Raw genomic sequence first — 22,629 nt, 5'->3', positions numbered from 1 at the left:
AGAAAGTATAAACTGAAATTATGCAAAGCAATTTACTCATGTTATGCTCAGCTCAAGTCGGATGAATGCTCTGGGCTTGCGCAATTTTGGGCCCAGCCTTAGGAAAATAGTTCCCAATTTCGATGAACTATAATTTTGGGCATACCAAAATCTTCCAAGGCATACTGAATGAAGACAAAAAAAGGTTGTGAAATAGCAAAATCAGATAACCTCTTAACCCACAAAAATTTTAATGGCAAATCTGCCCTTTACGTATTAGTGTTAATAATCTTGATTAGTGATTAAATATTTTGTTTAGTGATTAAAATAATTTTCAGAATTATAAGAGTTGTTTAGATGAAAAATTTTTGGAAAAAAAAATCAAAGTTTTGGTTTGGTTAAAAAGGAGAGAAAGAGAAGGAGAAAGTGAGAAAATTCTAATTCTTGATTCAATGGAGGATGAGGAGGGTCATCATTCATCTAAAAAAACTAGGAAAATACATATCAACTACAACAATGATCCAGAAATGGCTGATTTCTTAGATTATGAGAATGATTTTACACCCACTCAAACTCAAGCTCAAACTCAAACACAAACTCAAGATGATGATTTTTATGAGCCAAATCCTGATGATGAAGACATTGATGAGGAACCCAATGCTTCTAATACACAGGTACACTTATATCCTATACTTAATCTCACTTCTATAGCTCTCAATTACCAAAAGTTAGGTTTTTTGAATCATGGTTCGGAGAAACAGGTTGAGGTTCGGCTCACATCTATGAGCCGAATCTACCAATTGATGAACGGTTCGGCTTACTGAATCTGTTTACTGCATGTGCCGAACTATTTGCTAGACACTAGTTCGGCTTATATGAAAGTTCCATAGTAAGCCGAACAACATCCTGAATAGCTCGGAAAAAAAATAATTACTGGTTCGGCTTATATTTCGAAAATCGTATGAGCCGAACATCAATTTGTTATTTTTTGGGTTAAAATATTGTTATTGGTTCGGCACATATTGAGAATATCGTAATAGCCGAACCTCGTTAATGTGCTAGGTTCGGCACATATTATGATTATCGAATACGCCGAACCCCTATGCATCTCTATCTGTGAATAGGTTTGGCTTGAAATTTCATGAAATTTCATGCCGAACTGTTCATATACACTTACAGGAAGCTTTTGTGAAGAACAGTTCGGCTAAAAACGCAACTCAATTTTGTGCCGAACCCAACACTGTAACCGTCATTTAATCGATGAAAAACAGCAAATAGGAGATTGGGTTTGTAAAACTTGCTTTCTTATCCTCATTTCCGGAGTTGGAGATGCAGTTGGTTCAATTTCTGGGTTCAATTGGTGGTTGATTTTCAGTTTCTACACCTTCATCTTCAATTGGTTCTTCTTCTTCAATTGATGGATTAGAAGACGATTTGGTTTTCCTAGTCCCTGCTTTTCTTTGTACGAGTCATTATGTGGTTGAGTTTAATCGACGATCAAATTTTTACGAATCGACAATTAATCACGATGATGAATTTTTTTTTCGCAGGAGGGGGAAGAGTTCGGCTAAAGGAGGAGGAGGAAGAAGAGATGGTAAGGGAAACTGATTTTGAGTTTTTAGAAAACTGATTTTAGATTTTTGTATTAAGGGTATATAGGTAATTGAACTACCCATAGGGTACCCCTTATAACGTCACCCAAGATCGGACTGTTGTTTTGTATGCCTAGAAAGATTTTGGTATGCCCAAAATCAGGGTTCATTTTGATGGGTAGCTAGCTAGCTCAGTTGGTCGTCTTGTTCCTCAAAGGTTCGATGCGCTCCAGTATGTGACAGTATGGTACCATTTAAAGTAGTTGAAAGTTAGGATATTTAAGAAAGCTTTGGGTTCATAAAGTTATAGATGAGATCAAGATTTTATCTTGGAATGTTAGAGACTTGTGCTCTGACAATAGGCGTACAATTGTTAGTAAAAATTATTTAACTGTGTGATACTCCAGTTATTATATTGTAAGAGACCAAGATGATGGTATGTTTTGACAAAGATATTCAACCAATTTGTGGGTCTTTTGACTATAGATGGACTTTTCAGCAATTTGTGGGTACGTTTGGTGATAGGATCATTATCTAGAACCAAAACCTTATTGGTGTTATCTCTTCCCTGGTGGATGAATACTCTCTTTTGGTTAACGCCACAAAAAAAGAACGATTTTTTGGGACCATGGTTTTTTTGGGGGACGATGGTTTTATTTGGGATAAAGACATTAGAAGTAATTCTAGGTCACCCCATATCTAATCATTTATTTAATACCTAATCTACCCTCTTAATTAATTTAGGTTATGATTAGTGAAATGATTTAGTTAAAAATAATTAGTGAGATTAAATTAAAAGATGAGTTTATTATTAGTTGGGTAGAATTATTGTGAGAGTAGAGTTAGAGAAGATGAAGGAGAAAAACATGGAAAATAAAAAAAAATCCAATTCACCCCCTTTGAGTATTCAAGTGATGAAAACTCATCTGATTCTTCATCTCCATCCTCTCCTAGAATATTTGTTAATCCTCAAAATGATCCGGATTTGGCTTATTTCTTAGATGGTGATTCTATTCTTCCCCAAAATGAAACTCAAGATGAAAATGATGGATTTTATCAACCACAACCGGAGGAAGAGTATTTGGATGAACAGGTATGCTCCAAACATAGATAATGAATGTTGAATTGGTAAAAACTTCCTCAAAAATGTAAATTTTTGAACTGGGTTTTGCACATTTCGGTTACATTATATGAAGAACATGTAACCGAACTGTTCTGAAGGTGTAGTTCGGTTGCCTTGTGAGATGAGTAAGTAACCGAACTCATTTGAAGATGTAGTTCGATTACTTTATCCAAACACGCAGGTTACCGAACTCCATATTAATGGAAGTTCTGAGATGCAGTGTTATGTTCGATTGGTTCGCAACTAACCGAACTTTACGTAAAAATAAAGTTTAACTAAGTGTATACAGTTCGGTTGGTTCGCAAACTGCATGTACCAACTATCTAACCGAATTATGTTTAATAAGTTTGGTTGTTTCGCAAACTTGAACCTAACAGCATAACCAATCGAACTTATCAAACAAAAAAAATCTGAAGTTCCAGTGTCTAGTTCGGGTATCTACATAAAATACAAAGTAACCGAACTCTGTTCCTTTTATTAGTTCGGTTGTTGCGATAAAATTCACATGTTACCGAACTCGGTTCCTTTTATTTGTTCGGTTGCTTTGCAACTTGCTTAACCAACCGAACAATGAGTTCGGTTTCCCCGATAAAATTATTATGTGACCGAACTTATTTGTGATTACATTGATGTTGTTACATTTCTTGTAGATGGAATCACAACCTATAGCAATGCATGATCAACCTTCTCCGATTGGTATGTTGTTCGAAGATACATCTACTCACTATGCGAATGAGCTGGTATTTGACTTACCTATTGATGCGAAGAATTGGGCTAGAGAACATGCCAAGAGAGTCAATCGCGTCTTGGTTTTGAATGGAAAAGAAAGCAACACTCATTTTGAAATGGTTTGTGAGAGAAGTGGATATCCCGATGTTAGTCACAACAGGAAGGGTTATGAGTATAAAGGAAAGACGACGAGGAAGAACACAACGTGCTCAAAGAAAATCAAATGTCCGTTCAAGCTAGTATTTAGCAAGAGAAAATTAACGACGAAATGGTTTCTAGCTATGAATAAGGTGGTAGGTCATCATAACCACCCTCGTCCGGATGATCTTGAAGGGCATGCAATGGCCGCAAGGCTCACTCCTCGAGAAATGGAAAAATATCCGAGTATAGGAAATTGTGTATTCCACCTTCCACAATGCTTCGCTTATTAAAGCAAGATAACCCGGGTAACATATCATCTTTGTACACCATTTACAATGCAATTGAGACGACTAAAAGGAATGAATGGAAGGATAGAAAAGTAATGCAACAATTATTTTTTTTGGCTCAAGGGAAAGGCTACGCGGTTCAAAAGAAGGTAGGTCCGGAAGAAGAAATAACTCATCTCTACATTGCCCATACGAAGAGTGTTCAATTGGCTCAATCATTCCATGAAGTTCTTATAATGGATTGCACTTACAAGACAAACAAATACGAGATGCCATTATTGAACATTGTTGGTCGTACGTCAACGAAATCACCGTTTACCGTTGTTTTTTGTTTTCTAAAGGACGAGAAAGAACCAAGTTACACTTGGGCGCTACAACAAGTGAAGGCGATCTACCGAGATGATGAGATCCCCGGGTTATCGTGACGGACAATGACGTAGCATTGATGAACGCAATTTAGAAAGTCTTCCCATTAGCACATAATATGCTTTGTACATTTCATATATGGTGCAATGTGATGAATAGGTGCAAGCCTCAACTTTGTCCACCTAAGAGGAAAGTATTGGAAGAGATTAGTAAGCTACCGGAAGATGAACAAGTGGATGCAAAAGAGGAATTCGATAGACAATACGCCATAAATCATGCTAAATGGGTTGCCTTCTCCGGGGAATGGGAGGCATTGACTTGGTCTCTCACCGAAGAAGAGTATTATCTAAATCTTGCCGAATTTAGAGAACATTGGTCTAGCCCCGAATATCCGGAGGATATAATAACGTATGTGGTGGAGCAATGGTTGAAACCGCACAAAGAGCGCTTCGTTTATGCTTTTACCAACAACTATAAACACTTTGGGAATCAAGCGACAAGTTTGGTAGAATCGGCTCACCACCGGTTGAAGAAAAATCTCTTTGAATGTGTCGATAATTTTGTGGTTGTGTTTAACGCAATGAAGAGTTACTTCAAACGCGATATTGAGAGAATTAAAGAGAAGTTCCAAAAAAGCCGCATCATGAAGTACACAAAGATTGTAGACAAAGATGGTAACATCAAGAAAATGGCGGACCTTCGGTTGTTTAAGAGACTCCACTATAATGTTTCACATGCTTTCATCAAGAGGTTAATGGTTGAGGTGAATTTGATTGACATATGGGGAACCAAGTCGGACGAGGTGTGTGTTTGCAACATGATGAAGTCTATGAGACTCCCTTGTCGCCACATGATAGCTAAGTATGAACATGGCATAATCCCTTTAAACGATATTGATCCACATTGGCAACAATTAAGTTTTGTCCCTCCTCCAAAGGGCGATGTCGGTGAAGAGTTTGGTGACAATGAAATGGGAAGAGCGGTTATCGAAATGTACCGGAACATGAACAAACTCGAAAGGAAAATCTTTTGGGATGACATGCGGCCAATCGTTTTTCCGCATACTTCGGAGAATGTGCAAGAACCGGATAAAGGCAAGGGAAAAGGTAGGCCAAAAACCAAAGAAACAAAAAAAAAACAAGTTAGAGAATATGCAAATGTGTTGGCTAAAAGGAAAAGTGAAATTACTCCTTTTACTAGAGATCCTTCGGGGCATGAGTATACCGCGGAGAAGTACCAAGAAGATTCTAAGAAAAGGGGAAGGAAAATTATTGAAAAAGGCGAGTCAAGTGAACGGGATATGAAGAAAAAAGGACCGAAGTTACAATCTCAACATACTCCGTCAGAACCGAGCCAACCAAGTCAACGAGACGTGAATCTAAAGGCTCCAATTGATACACCACCTCTTGATGATAAAAGGTACTTGAAGAGCTACCTCCTTACATTAGAGATTATGTCATATCCACCCATGACGTCCCTTCGGATGGTAATTGCGGTTTCCATGTAGTCGTACAACAAATAGGGCCTTTGACTCAAGGTGCCAAGCTATATGATGATAATCAAATCACTTATGTCCGTCAAAGGATGTTGATGAAGCTAAAGAAGAAACCGAAATTTTACAAGACAATGTTGTCCTATGGTGATGCTAGTCTCAATATTCAATTTGTTAGGTTTCAAATGCGTCTCAACGGGGCCCATCCAATCACAAGTGATCATTGGATGGCTATGACGATATGAGGTCACTTAATCGCCGACGCATTCAATTGTGTGGTTCACTATTTCTCAAAAGGTGCTAGTTTCACATACACTCCCAAAACAACCATATGTGTCGAGAAACTTAGACGTAGGAGAGTGGTGATTGCGCTCGTTAACCACAACCATTTTATAGGCCTTCGGTTAGAAGAAAATTGTCCATTGCCTCCGATATGCGGATGCTCTTATTGGAATGGATTTAACCCCGACACAATGTTGGGTTGGTGCATTATGTATGAACATAACATGGAGATGTGGAAAGATTTGGAGGAATCGGAAAAAATTATACACGAAGGTTCAATTTCCCTTGGGGATGATTAAATGTACCCTTAGCTAGAATATGTATGCTTTGAACATCGTCATAAGAATTAAAGATTGTGTTTTTTGGAATTTGGGTGTATTATAGTGTGTTTGCATAATTTGGTTAACTAACCGAACATGGCAGTCTAAAATTTCGATTGTTTCGCAGATTTGGTTAACTAACCGAACTAAGCAACAACAATATTTCAAAAGTTACAGTGTAATGTTCGGTTACCGGCGAAATAATACCAGGTAACCGAACATTACACTGTAACTTTTGAAATTTGTTGTTAATGAGTTCGGTTAGTTGATTAAATCTGCGGAACAACCGAATTTGTTGTTTATCAAGTTCGGTTGTTTACCAAATTTAATCAACTAACCGAACTTCCTAATAATTTTTTTAAAAATTTGAGTTTAATGGAACACATATGAGTCAAATAGCCAAACTAACTAATAATTTCTTAAAAATTTGAATTTAACGAAACATATTATGAAATTCATTTAGTAATCCATATAACTAAATGTTGGAAGCAAACATAAGAAAACAAACTACCAAATCCGCAAAACAAAAGTCTTCTAAACATAAGGAAACAAACTACCAAATCCGCAATAAAAAAGTCTTTCAAACATAAGAAAACAAAGTACTAATTGTTGCAATCACTCATTTACCACGACTACTATGAGAAACTTTTCTATTCTTGCGTTTAGGAGCTTTAGGTCGTCCTTCGTCACTAGGAGTGTCATCTCCACTGCTTTGTTGTTGAACCATCCGAGTTGAACCTTCCCCTTGTTGGCGACTCCTTTTCAACGGCATGGTATGGCTTGGATCAACCTGGATTGTATCAACAAGGTCGGGATTAAAAACATTAGTTATTTTGTTTTAGAGGTATGTTTGTTCACGAGTGTCCATCGGCTCTCCACTCCGGATTTTTTCCATCAATTTCTTCAACAATTTAGCACTTTCCTTCACCTTTTCTCATCAAAAACATAAGTCACTATTATTTTTCAATACTTTATAACATTTTGAAAAACAAAAATAAGAGTAAATATATTACCGCCGAATTCCACAAGATCAAGGCCTCATCACCACACATAGGGGTAGGCTTCATAATCTTCTGAGCCTCTTTCTCCATTTCCGTCGCTTTTGCTTTATCAGCACGGGCTTGTTGGACACTGTTTATTACACGAGGATGAGAAAAATGTTCATACCATTCCATATATCCATCGTCAGCGGCATTTAGCTCATCAAACTAATCTTGTAACTCTTCGAATGGAACAAGATAATCCCCAAATTTCTTCCAGTGGTCCACTGATGGAGCAGGATCGTATTTGGGGATGAAATTCTTCTCGCTGTTCTTAGTTCTGACCTTCTTTACCTTGAAGTTTTCCACTTGTGGGACACTTTGGACACAAGAAAGTTGTCTAAGTACTCTTCGAGGATTATACATTGTACAACCCCCAGGATGAAACAACGGTCCATTATAACCCTCAACATGTGAGAAATTAATAACATCAACATCCTCCTCGTCTTCATATGATGCAATGTTGTAAGGATGGAAAACCACATCTTCCACTGTCAACTTATCCAATGTCTCCCTCAACTCCAACACCTTTTTTTCCTTATTCTTTTCCTGTGAGTTCAAAAATTCATATTTACCAGCTGTAGGCTTCCCATAAGGCCAAGGAGCGCGAGCATTATACAATTGCAATTTAGGGAAGTGGCCGTACACCCAAACCTATGAGAAGAGGCAAACAATAATACATTCGCAATATGATTAGTAACAATACACATTCATTAACTTATATATTCAAACACACAAACGATAATTTAACGGGGTACCTGAACAAGGGTGTATAAGCCTCCAAAATATAGACTCCTAAGCCTCGAAGCTTTTCTGAGTTCTACTTGAACGAATGAAAGAACCGCAATTCCCAAGAGTAGTTGTTCACCTAATCCAAGGGGTCCAATAGCTGGAGGTAATGAGCATTTACCACGTGGCCTGAAGTGTCAGGGAAGAAGATGGTTCCAAGTTGATATAACAAATAAGCAGTCACATGGTGCTTAGTCTTCTCCTCTGTCATCACCAACTTTCCTTGAGCAACCAAATCTTTCGTCCCTGAAAACTCATCAAACAAGGTTTTGAGCTTGATCTTTTTCAATTTCTTCTTGTACGTGCGGTCTTCCTCAAACTCATTATACTCATCACCTTCCTTAGGCTCTTTGTTAGCTCGCCTAAACTCACATTGTGCCTTTTTATCGCTCCATCCTAGACACCTTTCGACTAGTTTTTCAAGAACTTCATAAATCATCGAGGGATCGTAGCCATCTCGAACACTTGTAGGGCTGTGATTCTAAAACAATCATCCGGAGTTATTTCCATCTCACCAAAAGGTAGATGAAAGGTATCCGTTTCTGGATAAGCCCTCTCGGCAAATGCAGTAACACTGATAGCATCAAATTTTTGGTGCGCATGTCGTATCCCGTTCCATAGTACACAATCAAATACCGCCAGGCGGACCTCATCACACTCATTTTCTATATTCCATACCTTGTTCTTTTGACGTTTCAAAATACGAACAACATTTTTATGATCCTAAAAAACAACATCATATCTTATATACTAATATATATAGAAAAGAACAATATATGTCAAAATATAATAAAATGACTGAGAAATCTAAATCTTGATGGTTAAGATTGAACCATACCTTTGTTGCAAAGATCTTGGCAGCCCATGAGTTTTTGTAGCCCATCAATACCTCCCCGCCATCTCTTGGAGTACCATATGTTGGATTCTTTTGCGGCAAACACAAATCCTTATGAGGAATGTATGAATATCTAGCACAAGGCTTTTTAGGCGTGTTTCTAGGTCTCTTTACCACTATGTCTGCTTGTTCCTCTTCTTCTTCCTCTTCATCCAAGCCCTCCTCTGATTCATCATCATCCTTATCTCTATCCTTGTCTCCGCCTTCCTCATCTTTTTCACCCTCATCATCGCCACCTTCATTTCCTCCTCCTTGAGCTAGTTCATCTTCTCCATATTGATTATGTTCTTGACTTCTCATCTCTTCCACGATCTCTTCATTAACTTGTTGGATTACGTTGTCAACATTATCTCTATTGATACCATCTTGGATGACAACACCCGGTAATGACCCACCTCCATACTTAGAATTTTTGGTTCCACGCTTATCGACACCTAAGTGTTTTGGGCCTCTAGGCGTGGGAGTTCTCAAAACTTCCGGTAATGGTTGGTTGGATTTCTTACCTTTGCCACTAAACAAAAAAACAAAAGAAATAAGGAATAATTCACGAAAAAAAAACCAACTCAAGAAAAAAAAATCGTGTTCCAGGGTAGAGTTCGATTACTCAATTATTTTTTCGAGAAAACCGAACTCCACATATATATGTAAATAGCCAAGAGTTCGGTTTGTCAAAGTTTTTTGCGAACAGACCGAACATATTGGAAAAAGTTCGGTTATATGGGTACTAAACATATAGGGAAAAAAAGAACAGTTCGGTTACATGGCCAATTTTTTTTTTTTTTGGTAATAAGGGTACAGTTCGGTTACATGGCAGTTTTAAACATTTATGCGAAACAACCGAACAAAGGTGCTAGAGTTCGGTAGTGTGGGTACTAGAAATTTTGGGAAAAATCAAACAGTTCAGTTACATGGATTTTTTTCCTATTTTTGGTAATATGGCCATAGTTCGGTTACATGGAAGTTCAACAATTTTTTTGCGAAACAACCGAACTCACGAGTTCGGTAACCTAGTTTTCAATCCTATAAAACCGAACTGTTCTTCGTGTTCTTCGTTTCATGGAGTTCGGTTAAGAAACTAGGGCAACAATAAAAGATGCTCTAACCGAACTAAACACTGTAACTTCAACTTGAACCCTATTTTGATGATTTCTAATCAATTGAAACGATGAAAATCAAATTAAAAGAAATGGGTTTCTCGGGAAATACCTGCGAATTGGTCCCATGGAAGAATCAGGCTTCTTACTGCGTCTATTATACTGGATTATGGATTCACTTGGCTCTTCCACTTCTTTATGAATCTCAAAATCACTTGGCTGATTTGCTAAATGTCCTAATGGGGGACCTGTTCCTGGGAGTCTTTTGGTTTTCTTTCGAAGAACCATTCTTATAGTCGATTGATTAACCGACGATGAAATTTTATGAATCGACGATTGATCGATGAAGATGACGTTGAAATGGGGAAGAAGAGAAGAACAAGAGGGAGAATAGTTTTCTCCTCAAAACTGTTTTTTTTTCCTTCTTTGGGTGCGGCTAGGTTTAGTTTAGGTTTTGAATTAGGTTTAGTTTAGGTTTTGTTTTATATTAAATTAGAGACAATTATTAAGTTAGGGTTAATTTTAATTAGGGTAAGGGCCAAATTAGTAATCTCATGATTTTAGGACATCCCTTAAAATTGAAGGGTAGGTGGCCTAATAGGACCATGGTCCCCCAAAAAAACCATGGTCCCTAAAAAATCGTTCCAAAAAAACTGATAATATCCATCGGGTATTAACCAATGTGCATGGGCCTAATTTTCCATTTCTTAATACTTATTTTGTGGAATAACTTGCAAGTGTTTATGGGCGTTACCAATACCTTAGTGTATTGGTGGAGACTTCAACGCCGCCAAAAATTATGGCATTAAAAAAAAGGTTCCGCTCGTACTACTAAAAGTGTGAAAGGTTATCCGAGTTCATACTCAATAGTCATACTCAATATGCACTCATCAATCTTCCTCTATAGTTACCTAGAGTCGCATGGTCTAATATCTGAAGGCCTTATGTCCCGGAACAAGTCCAGGGTATGCCAGAGCTGGAATGAATTCCATCTCATGAAATTAAAGCAGATTTTACGTCGGCTTGCCAACCTCAATATCTAATTCTTTCGAAATTTATTACCCTCTTGCTTTTCAACTAGCTAAGGCTAGACCAATCTCGTATTTTTCTTTTAGATATCTTTGACCCTTCTTGTGTCTTATTCTTTTTCGTTTCGACATCATGTGTTTTTTTTGAGAAAAATTTTCAGACTTATTGGATTATGGTGGAACACATTTCATTTTGCGGGTATCTCAAGTGCAGATCTATGGCAGAAGCTAAAAGCTCTTAAGAAATTCTCAAGAATTGGAACAAAACAACTTTTGAAGATACAACTAGAAAACTTAATGATATTTTATTGGTTATCCAAATGTTGGATGTTGCAGTTGAAGACGATCTACTTTAGGAAAATCAAATGGGTGATAAGTTACCTTTGCGAGCTGAGTTTGAAAAGGTTAAATGATGGAGGAAATTTCTTGGAATATAAAATCCGATTTTAAGTTGTTAAAAGAGGGCGATAAGAATACATCTTTTAATTAAATGGGCAACTGCAAGAATGAGGTATAATTGGAATAAACCTATACGTCAGTTGGGAACTAGCATCTCACAGAAAATAGCTGCAAGAACATATTATTGGATTTTACAAAGAATTATTTACTGAAGAACAAATTATTAGGCATGAATTGCAAAAGATTGATTTTGTAAATATTTATCCTGAAGAATCAATTTTTGTTGATACCTGTTTTACTAAAATAAAATAAAAGAGGTAATACAAGCGATTAAGGATTTAGGTCTTGTTTTTCTTTAAAGAATGATACTTTTTCAAAAGAAAACGTTATAAGTATAGTTAATGAGTTTGAGAAGTACATAATTTATATATTCTCAGGTCAAATGGATGCTTATATTTGTTATAATTCATGCATATTACTTTTATTACTCTTGTTTTATATTATTTGTATTAGTTAGGATGAATCATCTCGAAAAGAGTTATAAAGTACTAAATTGAGCATCGACCGAAGTGAAGTACTACTAATTAATGGAGAAAACTAAAGACTGATTTAGTTGTTTCAAATCCAAGAATTCTTACTTGTATCTTGTAGAAGATGAAAATACAAATTCAACATAAAAATAATGAGATCATTCCGGGGTCGGACGAAGAACTTTTGAACAAACCAAGAGTAAGATGCCCAAATCCAGAATTTATGGTTTGGAAAAAATTTACCCGCAGATTCTGGGCACATAAAGGTCATAGATTTTGAGCTTCAAGAATAAGCACTTCGAGGGGATTGTATCCATCAGTTCTTGACACTTTTGGGACAAAACACTACACCATATGACCTGATTTGAGACATACTGATTTTTGGGTTCGAGACATATACATATCTTTAGTGCTTCCACTTATATAAGGGTCTCAAATTAAGAATATGAGTTGCTTTGATTCTTATTTTTCAATTACTCTTACAAATGTCTTAAACTTACTACAAGTGTCTTAAAATTTTATGACTTTACAAAACCTTATAATAATAATATATATATATATAATTATATATACATTTTAATTTAATTTTATTTCCCTCCAAAACCCCAAAATTCCCTCTCTTTCCAAACTTCTAATCTCTCTCATATATTTATTTCCCTCTCAAATTTCCCCATCATATCTTTGTCTCACACGAAACCATTTTGAAACTGAGTTCATCTGATTACATTAATTCCCACCATTTTATTCTCGGTTCCCCCAATTATTTTGGGTTGTTTTAAATAAAAAAAAAAAAACCCATATTGAATATTTTTCTAAACTCGGTTCTTCACCTTTCTTTTCTCTCTCCCTTTCTTTGATTTCGTTTTTTCTTTTCTCTCTCTCTTATCTCTTTCTCCTATTTCCTTTTCTCTTCAGCTCAGCCTCAAAACAACAGAGAGATTCGAGTGGAGAAATCGAGAGAAACCAGATTCCAAACCATAAACAGAGATCAAACCAAAAGTATTAAGCTGATTTGTGATTTTGTATACCTAGAAAGTGGTATCAAAACCCTATTTTACAGAATCGAAAGAAGCCAAATTAATTTTTCCTTTTAGCATGAAACCCTCATAAGAAGATTCAATTGAAGAATTAAAAACCCTAGAAGATCTCTAACCTCAGGTAAGAAATACCGCTTTTATAGAGATCGAAATTATTTTGATTTGTAAACCCTAGAAAATTGATTACTAATTTTTGTGTTTGAAACTCGCAGAAAAACATTGAAGTGAATTTTTTAGAAGGTTCAACTTTAAATCCTTGAAGATTCAGGTATGAACTCTAACCCTATTACTTGGTTGTCGTTCTCTCTATATTTTGCAAGTTTTATGTATTTGTTTAGTTGATTCATGGTTGTTAACATGTCTGATCTTTAATAAAGGTTATGAGATTGTAAAGATCTTAGATTAATCAATTGAGCTTATGAGTTTGTATCTTTCATGGTTGGTATTTGATTTATGTTCATACGACTTTGTTTAGTAAGTATGAAAACACAGTCATTTCAAGTTATTGGTTCGGTATAGTGTAGCAATCTGTAGCTTCAAACTGCATGATTTGTAGCTATTATAATATCTCAGACTAAATCAGTCAAGCATATGGTTTTGTCTTGTCTCTAAAATGTTTAAGTATCTTATTTTGATGCAAGCTTTGAAGATTTTGATTCTGGTGTGTTATTGATGAGTTTTAATCGAGAACCAGTGTTTCTTTTTTAGTTGTCCATGGAAGGTGCATGCTCAGGGTATATTTAGCTAGTAAAAAAAAACTTGGTTTGCAGTTAGATCGTGCATTTGTGCCAGACCTGGTCAATAGATGTCTACATACATATCTGTATCCACTAAACGTAGAAGTAGTGTACTGGGTATGCGGGTACCCTTCTTTCATCTGCCTCTTGCTTATTTCACTGCTTGTTGAAGTGTCAAGTATTATTACCTGGTTGTTCGCACAGATGTATGAATAATGGAAGAAAATAATGCAAGAGACTAACACAACTATCTGTTCTAGTCAATTGTTAATTGACAATTGCTTTTATTCTTTCTGAGGTGGTGCATGGAGACGAAGACAGGAAACCATAGGATACTATGGAAAAGAAAAAGGAAAGTCTTTAACATTGATTGCTATCTTTGAGAGTGCTTAGAAGATGTACTTTATTTAAATAATTCAATTGTAAGTCCATGTGTCGGTTACATCAGATTCTTCATATGTTGGTTATCACTGATTCCTGACTATGGTGGTCTAACCACAACTGAAGTAATTTTTGTGACTTGATCATTGCAATTCACAGAATTCTCTTGCAGTATGTGACTTTGGAATGTCAATTATCAAACGCCTGTCTCTAAAGCAGGATGCACTGGGGGCTCAATATCTGGTAAGATCTTTGTACCTTGTTGTGGCCCTTCCCCGTGGATCTTGTGTTAATCAAAATATCCACTTTAATTCAACTACGTGCTTCAAATGTAGTTACATGAATACCTATATCAAATTTCCATGAGTTGTTAGTCATTCTTTCTTGGTCACATGCTTCAAATGTAGATTTCATGAATACCCGTTGTCAAAGTTTGATGATCTGTTAATTGGATTTTCCTTTATTTTTACATAAGCAAGTATTGCTATAGGAACCCGTTGCTTGAATCAGATCTTTAAGTCCTGGAGTATATATATGTATCAAGTGTTCAGACGTTCATATAAGCCCCGGAGTTCTTATATTCATGGTATGGAATCAGAACTTGATATTACCTTCATTAGGACATTAGACCTGTGTTTTATCATATTTTAATGTATAACTTCTATTGTATTTTTCTGTGTAAACATATACACTATGGTCCTGTGCAAGGTCTAACTTGGGTGACTGCCGTACTGCTTATGAAGATCATTTTGATGTTCAAGTCATCATTTGCTTTTAATGTATGTATGGTTATCTTCAACTGCTGTAAGACTAGTAGATGTTGTTAAGGGCTGGCTTTAAGTTTAAAACCATATTACTTTATATTGATTTTTCAATTTGGTGTTAATGAGAAGTTGGTTACTCGCATATGCAGCTGGGGAAGGTAATACAAAATTTTCTGGTGGACAAAGCTGATGCGGTGTCCTATAACTTCTAGCCGAGATATCGTCATAGGATCCTTCTTATGCTCCATGGTTCCCTTGGTATGTGTATCATAGAAGTTGCTTTAATTTCTGCTTAATAATTTTGGCAGCCACTGACTTTCTTGTGTCTGCATCGATCTCAGTTTCTCCATGCCAAGTAGATCTGTTTGATAGCTCCATGTTTACTTTCCACTATCATACAGTTCCATTGCAGATATGGTGGATTGTAGTGTTTAACTATCTTTGTGAAGTACACAATAATAGCTGGGGATTCATTGTAATATTTTGCTGATTATTCTTGGATATCATATTATTATAGATAACCTCATTTTAAAGGAAGAAAATCTTAATTACCTTATCGATATTAGATAAATCGACTGATTACATGATAAGCCGCTTAAATGTTGATGCTAGATTTGTTTTTTCATATTGTAACTGGGACACCTCTAAAATTGATGCTAGATTTGTTTTTCAGATTGTAACTGGTTCAGATTGTTGGAATTACACAATGAGGTGTCTTTTTTGTGTATACAGTTCCTCCTCAGCTTTGATAACAGAAATCCTCTGCACAGTATTCAGGGACATATTTGACTGGTAATGATCTTTTTTGTCCGGGTGATTCAAGAGGGCCAAAGGATGTGAGTCAACTGCAAGGCATGCTGCTTAGTTCCTGAAGAAGATTCTCACCAGCAACCATGATGATCAATGTGAATTGAGCGACATTTCTTCCGCTATTGATGCCCTTAAAATCTCTCTTGTAGGAATGAAGCTCAGTGTGCCTTTATTGAACTCACAATCATGTGTAAGTTGAAATACTGTAATGCTGTTGATATGATTTGGTTCATAGAGTTTCCAAATTGATAACGTCACAATCTTCGTTTTTGTTGTCGTTGTTGGCTTTGGTTTTGAACTTTGTTCTGTATCACTCATGTGTTACGCAGATGACTTGTGAATCTACATCAAGGGAGATGACTTGTGAATCTACGCAAATGACTTGTGAATGAAATGCTTATTGGGTCTGTCGCCAAAGAAGTAGTTAGGTGAGAAGTCGGATCACAGTAAATTCTTGGCACGAGGCAGTTATAAGTCAAGGTTTTAGATAGAATTTGAGAGATATTACAGAAGGTGCCTCTAAATTTGGTACTTGTCTCAGTCTGATCTTAATCTGCTGAACCAACTTATGATCTACATTAAGGGTATCACTCATGTGTTGACTTATTTCATTTGATTTTGTTTTCATCAGGTTACAAACAAAACTTTAAGGAAATCGTCCAAGGTGTTATGTTCCCTGGAGCTGGTTTAGACAAGGCAGTTGGCCTTGCAAGAGGCGCTCGTGAGCTCGTAACTGTTAGAGACCTCAATTGTAGTGAGAGACTTGCAGTTATATGAAGCTGTTTTTTGTTATAATTTTGAGTATCTTACACATGTAATTATGACCGAGATTGATCATGTTTGAATTGTTCTTTTATATTTGATGGGAAATGGAATGGCTGGAAGCTCTTGCCGTGTGCCTGTATTCAGTTGCAAAACATGAAATGTGCAGGTGCAGGAACTTTTGATTCTGGGAATTCCAAATTGAAAAATTAATTCTTTTTTTTAAATCTATTTTTATTTTGAGACGCATATAAGTGTAGTAAACAAAAAATCTATAGGTGGGGGACAAATATTTATGTGTTGCCTATGAAACTAAGCGACAAGAAAAATCTTAATTAATTTATATGTTGCACTAAAAAAGTGTCGCTAACTAATTTAAGAGACGCTTAAAATTCGTTGCTTAAGTTAATTAAGAGACACTTAAGTGTCTCTCTCGTCTCAAAGCAAGTGTCTCTCACGTCTCAAAGATTTTAATAAACCAAGTAAACTCAGTCCTAGTAAGAATTTAAATCGTAGAAAGAGAGGATCCTTGAGGGCCAAGTATTGAATGCTATATAAGAAGACATCTAAGGCTCAAATACAACATCTCTAATCTCATATACCACATCTTTTACAATTTACAAACCTAGGAGTTATAGCCTTTTAGGGGAAACCGTGATACAAATTCTTGTTCTTCTTCTTTTTAATATGAGTAGCTAATCTTTTTGTTGATGAAAGATGAATTCAATATTTTAAACGTGAATGTTGATTAGTTATATTAGTTTATTTGGGGTTTTAATTATCTTGTCACTTGTCTTCATCATGTTTATGGTTTATGATTGATTTCTAGATTGTTTAGTTGCGCAACTAATTTAATCTATTGATTATTCCAGTGCTATTTGAGTTTGAACTTATGGAATGGAAAATAGAGGAATAAGAGACTGAATCGACTTTGGATAAGTGGGCATAGTTGAACCTAAATGAAAATGAAATTAATGACTCAATTGAAGAACAATAGTGTGGTCCTTCTGATTTCATTTTTGGAGTACATTTCCTATATTTTTTTCTTGTTTTAGACATACTGGCAGTTGGGTTTTCATATGCATGCAATGAGAATGAAGAATGTATTTTGTATCTAGTCTTTAAGCAACAATATATCATGCATCTTTCTATATAAATAAACAATGTAAATTGGATTCATTACGAAGTAATATCATTGTAATTTGTGTCTCTTTTATTAAGATAGAATCCCTCGACATGACAGATAAAATGTGACTGACCGGAAAGTTACTCCCAGAGCCGAGCCTTGCAGGCGGAATCGCCACTCATAACGTAGTGATCGAGTCGTAAAGTTTCACTTCCCACCAGGAAAATGCACGTCAATTTTCTTTTCTAAGCATGATTCCTTAAACGTAGCACAATTCCAACTTACCCTTGTTCTGCGATGGGTGTAAATCCATAAGGCTAATGCGGATGCATTATTTTGCATGCATCACCGACTTCCGAGCCCTATCCAGGCATATGGCCATGCCTCGGAATTGCACATAGGCCATTATGGAAAAGCGGGGGTCTAACAACACCACCCAATATTTCGATTAGCAATTTGTATGGACTAACTCCGAAATACTTTGCTTAGAGAATCAACTAGACAGTCAGACTGAATCTAGATAGAAAGTATCTCAAGGAGTTATTATCTCAATCTCTCGATTTGATCTTTACTCAAGCAAATAGAAATCTGCGAGTCTTTATCAAAGAGAGATAACTTGGACGGTACCAAAGACCAATGTCCAAGGATCAATCAACTACAATCAACAACCAAAGGTTGGATAAGAGAAGTTGATGATCACGAACGCACAACCTGTATTATTTCAATTATATAAAATATAATGCGGAAAATAAATAACACAGACACCAGAAATTTTGTTAACGAGGAAACCGCAAATGCATAAAAACCCTGGGACCTAGTCCATATTGAATACACACTGTATTAAGCCGCTACAGACACTAGCCTACTGCAAACTAACTTCGGACTGGACTATAGTTGAACCCCAATCAGTCTGCCACCGATCCAAGGTAAAGTTGTACTCATACGCCTATGATCCCAGTAGGATACTGGCACTTGATTCCCTTAGCTGATCTCACCCACAACCAAGAGTTGTTGTAACCCAAAATCACAGACTTGATAATAAACAGATCTGTCTCACACAGAAAAGTCTATAAGAGGATAAATTTGTCTCCCACAGATAAACCCTAGGTTTTGTTCCGTCTTTAGATATAAAATCAAGGTAACATGAACCAATTGATAATCCGGTCTTATATTCCCGAAGAACAACCTAGATTAAGCAATCATCTCTCTACAATCCTTCCTGACTACACAAGAGGATTGTCGAGGAATCACAAACAGTGAGACGAAGATGTTTGTGACTTCTTTATCTTGCGTATCGGAGAACTCTCACGATCTCAAGCCAATCAATCGATTGTACTCGTACGATAGAAGATGCAAGATCAGATCACACAACTACGATAAAGTAGTATCGGTCTGGCTTCACAATCCCAATGAAGTCTTTAAGTCGTTAACCTGATTTTAGAGAAGAAAATCAAAGGTTAATGGAGATCGACTCTAGCGGGCGCACTAGTAGCACACAGACGTGTGGGGATTAGTTTTGCACAATGTTAGATGTCTCCTTTATATAGCCTTCAAATCAGGGTTTTTCCTTAGTTAGAAAGCAATCCATATTCACCGTTAGATGAAAGCTTGATTTAGATTCAAGCTAATATTTCTCAACCGTTAGATCGAAAACTTAGCTTGTCACACACACTTGGGTAGACGTTTACTGGGTTCGTGAAAACCATGCCAAAACGTGTACGTGTATGTTGGTTCAACATAGTAACCCAAAAGGTTAACCATATGAGCATTTCATATTAACCTTGTTCTTCTTCACCATAACTAGTTCAATTGACTCAAATGAACTAGTTACAGAGTTGTTCAATTGCTATGAGATCTTATGTAACTACACAAGACACAATTGAAACAAAGATGATTCGATTGAATCGGCTCATGAACATTATAGCCACGGTTTGCATAAAGCATTCCTTAGTAATTTAATGTTTCATGTTCAGAGCACATCTTTAGATCATAACCTCTTAAGTTCACGGAATTAAGTTAATCGGTTGAGTTTTCCAAACTCAGCAGAAATTCTCGAGATAAGAACTTCCGCCAGTTCGCGGACTGAGTTCGCGGACTTAGCACACAAACGAGTTTTGGAAAATCCCAGCAGAAATTCTCGGTCGAGAACTTCCGACAAGCCAATTCCACAATCCTCCCGATTTCTCTTGATCAACAAAGTTCGAAAACTTCGGTTCAAGGAATACATGGTTATGTAATCTAAACTCTCATTTCAATCACTGAGACATTCTTAGAGGATGATATGTAGCCGTTATTCACAGACCGATTCACGTCAGAGCAATTCTCAAAGTGATTGAAACTTTTCATGACTTTCGTCACTAGGTGAAGATAAACTTGACCAAAGCGAAACGCTTTACCAACACACGATTTCGAGATAAAAGATAAGCGATGAATGCTCAGCTCGAAATGTCAAATGTGTTTGATCTAGTCTATATAGCATACGACTTTTTTCTCATAAGAAGTAGGAGATAGAAGAGATATACTTTTGAGTGATAGATAAGTTCAAGTCTCCACATACCTTTTTGTTGATGAAGTTCCACGGTTCGTTATATAGATCTTCGTCGTTGTAAGATGAATCGCCATGAAGTCCTTGAGCTCAACTACACTTTTCTATCCTAGTCCGAGACTTAGCTATGTAGGCTCGAAATCAAGACTTATAGTTTTGATCACTAACATTGACAAACATGCTTGAGATAGCAACGCATGCGAGGTTGACCGAGCTATGCTCTAACAATCCCCTCCTTTGTCAATTTTAATGACAAAACTATTAATACATATGAAATACAAAAAAGATAAACTTTAGTGGCTCCTATTCCATAGTCTAATCTTCAACGTTCCTTGAAATCTCCGTCCTTCCAAGTACTCCAATGATCCCAAAGGTTGTAAGTTTATCACCATCGTTGTTGAAGATCCGTAGCTATAACAATGAGAAAAATCGAGATTCTCGATCAATATTATACAGTGTCATAATATTATTATATAACATCAAATTTCAATTGTATCACGACTTTAACAATAATATTACGGTGATATATATCACTCCCCCTTAGTCAATACTCCATCTCGATCGGAAACCACTCCCTCCTTACACAATAATCCGAAAACCATATGTATTTGTAGTGTGAACTACAATATTTCTCCCCCTTTTTGTCAATAAAATTGGCAAAAGTACAAGAACGGGATCATAATGAAATTTCCACAAGAGACATTTAATGACCAAAATAAAAATACATACCAACTTAATTTAGATGCAATCTAATAGCCGAAGCTAACAACATTCATCAAGGAGTTTTAAGGTACAAGATAACCCCTATAAAATTCCACAACCGCACTCCCCGCAAGATATTACCATTAAGCACAAGTTCAAAAGAAATCTCCCCCATTTGATGTCATTCTCTAGAGAACAACAAGAGCGACCTTAATTTCGAAATAAAAGAATGATTTTTTATTGGACATCAAAAACCATAGGAATGATTTTCTATATCCAAAGCTCAACCAAATTAACCACAAGTAAACCCATGATTAATTCATTTGGAATACGCAACTAAATCAAACCACAAAAGTGATCAATTTAATTGAAAGTGCTCAACCTAAGTAAACTCACGGAGCTACGACTAAGTCAATCACACGGACATGACTAACTTAACCGTTCAAATACACAACATAAGTAAAACCTTACGGAATATATGACTATATTAACCAAAGAACATGATAGTGTACTCTTTCATATACTCAACACAAGAACTTGTGGAATATATGAAAACTCAACTAGATTAATTACAAGAGAACCTATAATTAATCTAATTGGAATACAAATATCCAAACTAATCACCGAAGTAATCAATTTAATTTTTTGGACTCAACATAAAAGAACTTATGAAACCCCGTCTAAGTTCATCATAGAATGTGACAACCTTAACCGTACATGTACTCGACATAAGAAAGAAAACTTATGGAGTACAAACTAAATAACCAAACAGGTTGATTAATTTAGTTCTTAATGCTCGACATATAACATCTTATGGAACAACCAACAAAGCCAAGGTAAATCGACTTAGTTGTAAGGTGCTCAACATAATACACACAATGGAGCCTTCACGGTAAAACATAATAAAATGGATCAATGAAGATCAATACCGTGGATAACATGCAAGGATCTATTCTATTTTCCATCATAACGACATGATAGACTTTATCCTTGTTGAACAAAAGATTTTCTCCTATTTTCCATCAAATACATGACTGCATAGGCATATCTTTTGTATATGTCAAAAGTCCATTCGTCCTTTCATCAATACGAATACCGATTCACGAACGAATTTAATTTTTACTGCAATATGGGACCTTCAAGTTCACGGATGTAAACAATACATATCCCATAAAAAATATTGCAATATCACAAACCATTAAAATACTGCAATAAACATCATCCTCCAAACATTTTTTAGAATTTAAAACCAATAAACCAAAAAAAAAATAACATAAGAAGATGAAAACAAAAATAGCTATGTGTAGTCACAATCATCGATATTCAAAGCACTAGTTATTCTTCCAACTAATCCAAAAAGAAGACATCATAGGCGAACAAGAAGATGCATTACTCATCACCTTCATCATCTGACAATTTACAAGCAGCTCGAATTGAATCCAACTCTTCCTTGATCTCGGGACACTTGGTTCCAATTAACGACACTTGATCTTTTAAGCACTTACTCTTGCATTTACCTTGCATACACCCTTGTAAAATTTTTGAATAAGCCTCAAGGTGGTAGGGTCTTCAACATCAAGAGGAGTACTTCTTTGTCGCTTGCGAACATTTTCCCTTATATGCCGAAAGGTACATGGACAACAAGTTTTGGAACCCCAAGAGAATTTCCAATAAAATCA

At 36.2% G+C, this 22,629-nt stretch overlaps 1 long non-coding RNA gene across 12 annotated transcripts; it reads left to right on the top strand.

Moving 5' to 3' along the window:
• The first annotated feature begins 12,915 nt into the window (after positions 1-12,915).
• LOC113276288 lies at positions 12,916-16,715 on the top strand. Of its 12 annotated transcripts, none has more exons than XR_003324243.1 (10): positions 12,916-13,244; positions 13,336-13,391; positions 14,159-14,282; positions 14,401-14,484; positions 14,732-14,827; positions 14,950-15,020; positions 15,155-15,263; positions 15,738-16,005; positions 16,145-16,343; positions 16,447-16,715. It is a non-coding gene; the product is annotated as an uncharacterized LOC113276288 (long non-coding RNA). The 12 variants fall into 12 exon arrangements; XR_003324238.1 differs by having other exon boundaries at positions 14,721-14,827; XR_003324239.1 differs by having other exon boundaries at positions 14,717-14,827.
• Positions 16,716-22,629: the final 5,914 nt, after the last annotated feature.

The sequence above is a fragment of the Papaver somniferum genome, chromosome 4, assembly GCF_003573695.1.
Source record: "Papaver somniferum cultivar HN1 chromosome 4, ASM357369v1, whole genome shotgun sequence".
NCBI lineage: Eukaryota > Viridiplantae > Streptophyta > Magnoliopsida > Ranunculales > Papaveraceae > Papaver > Papaver somniferum.
This window is presented reverse-complemented; position numbering and strand designations above follow the sequence as displayed.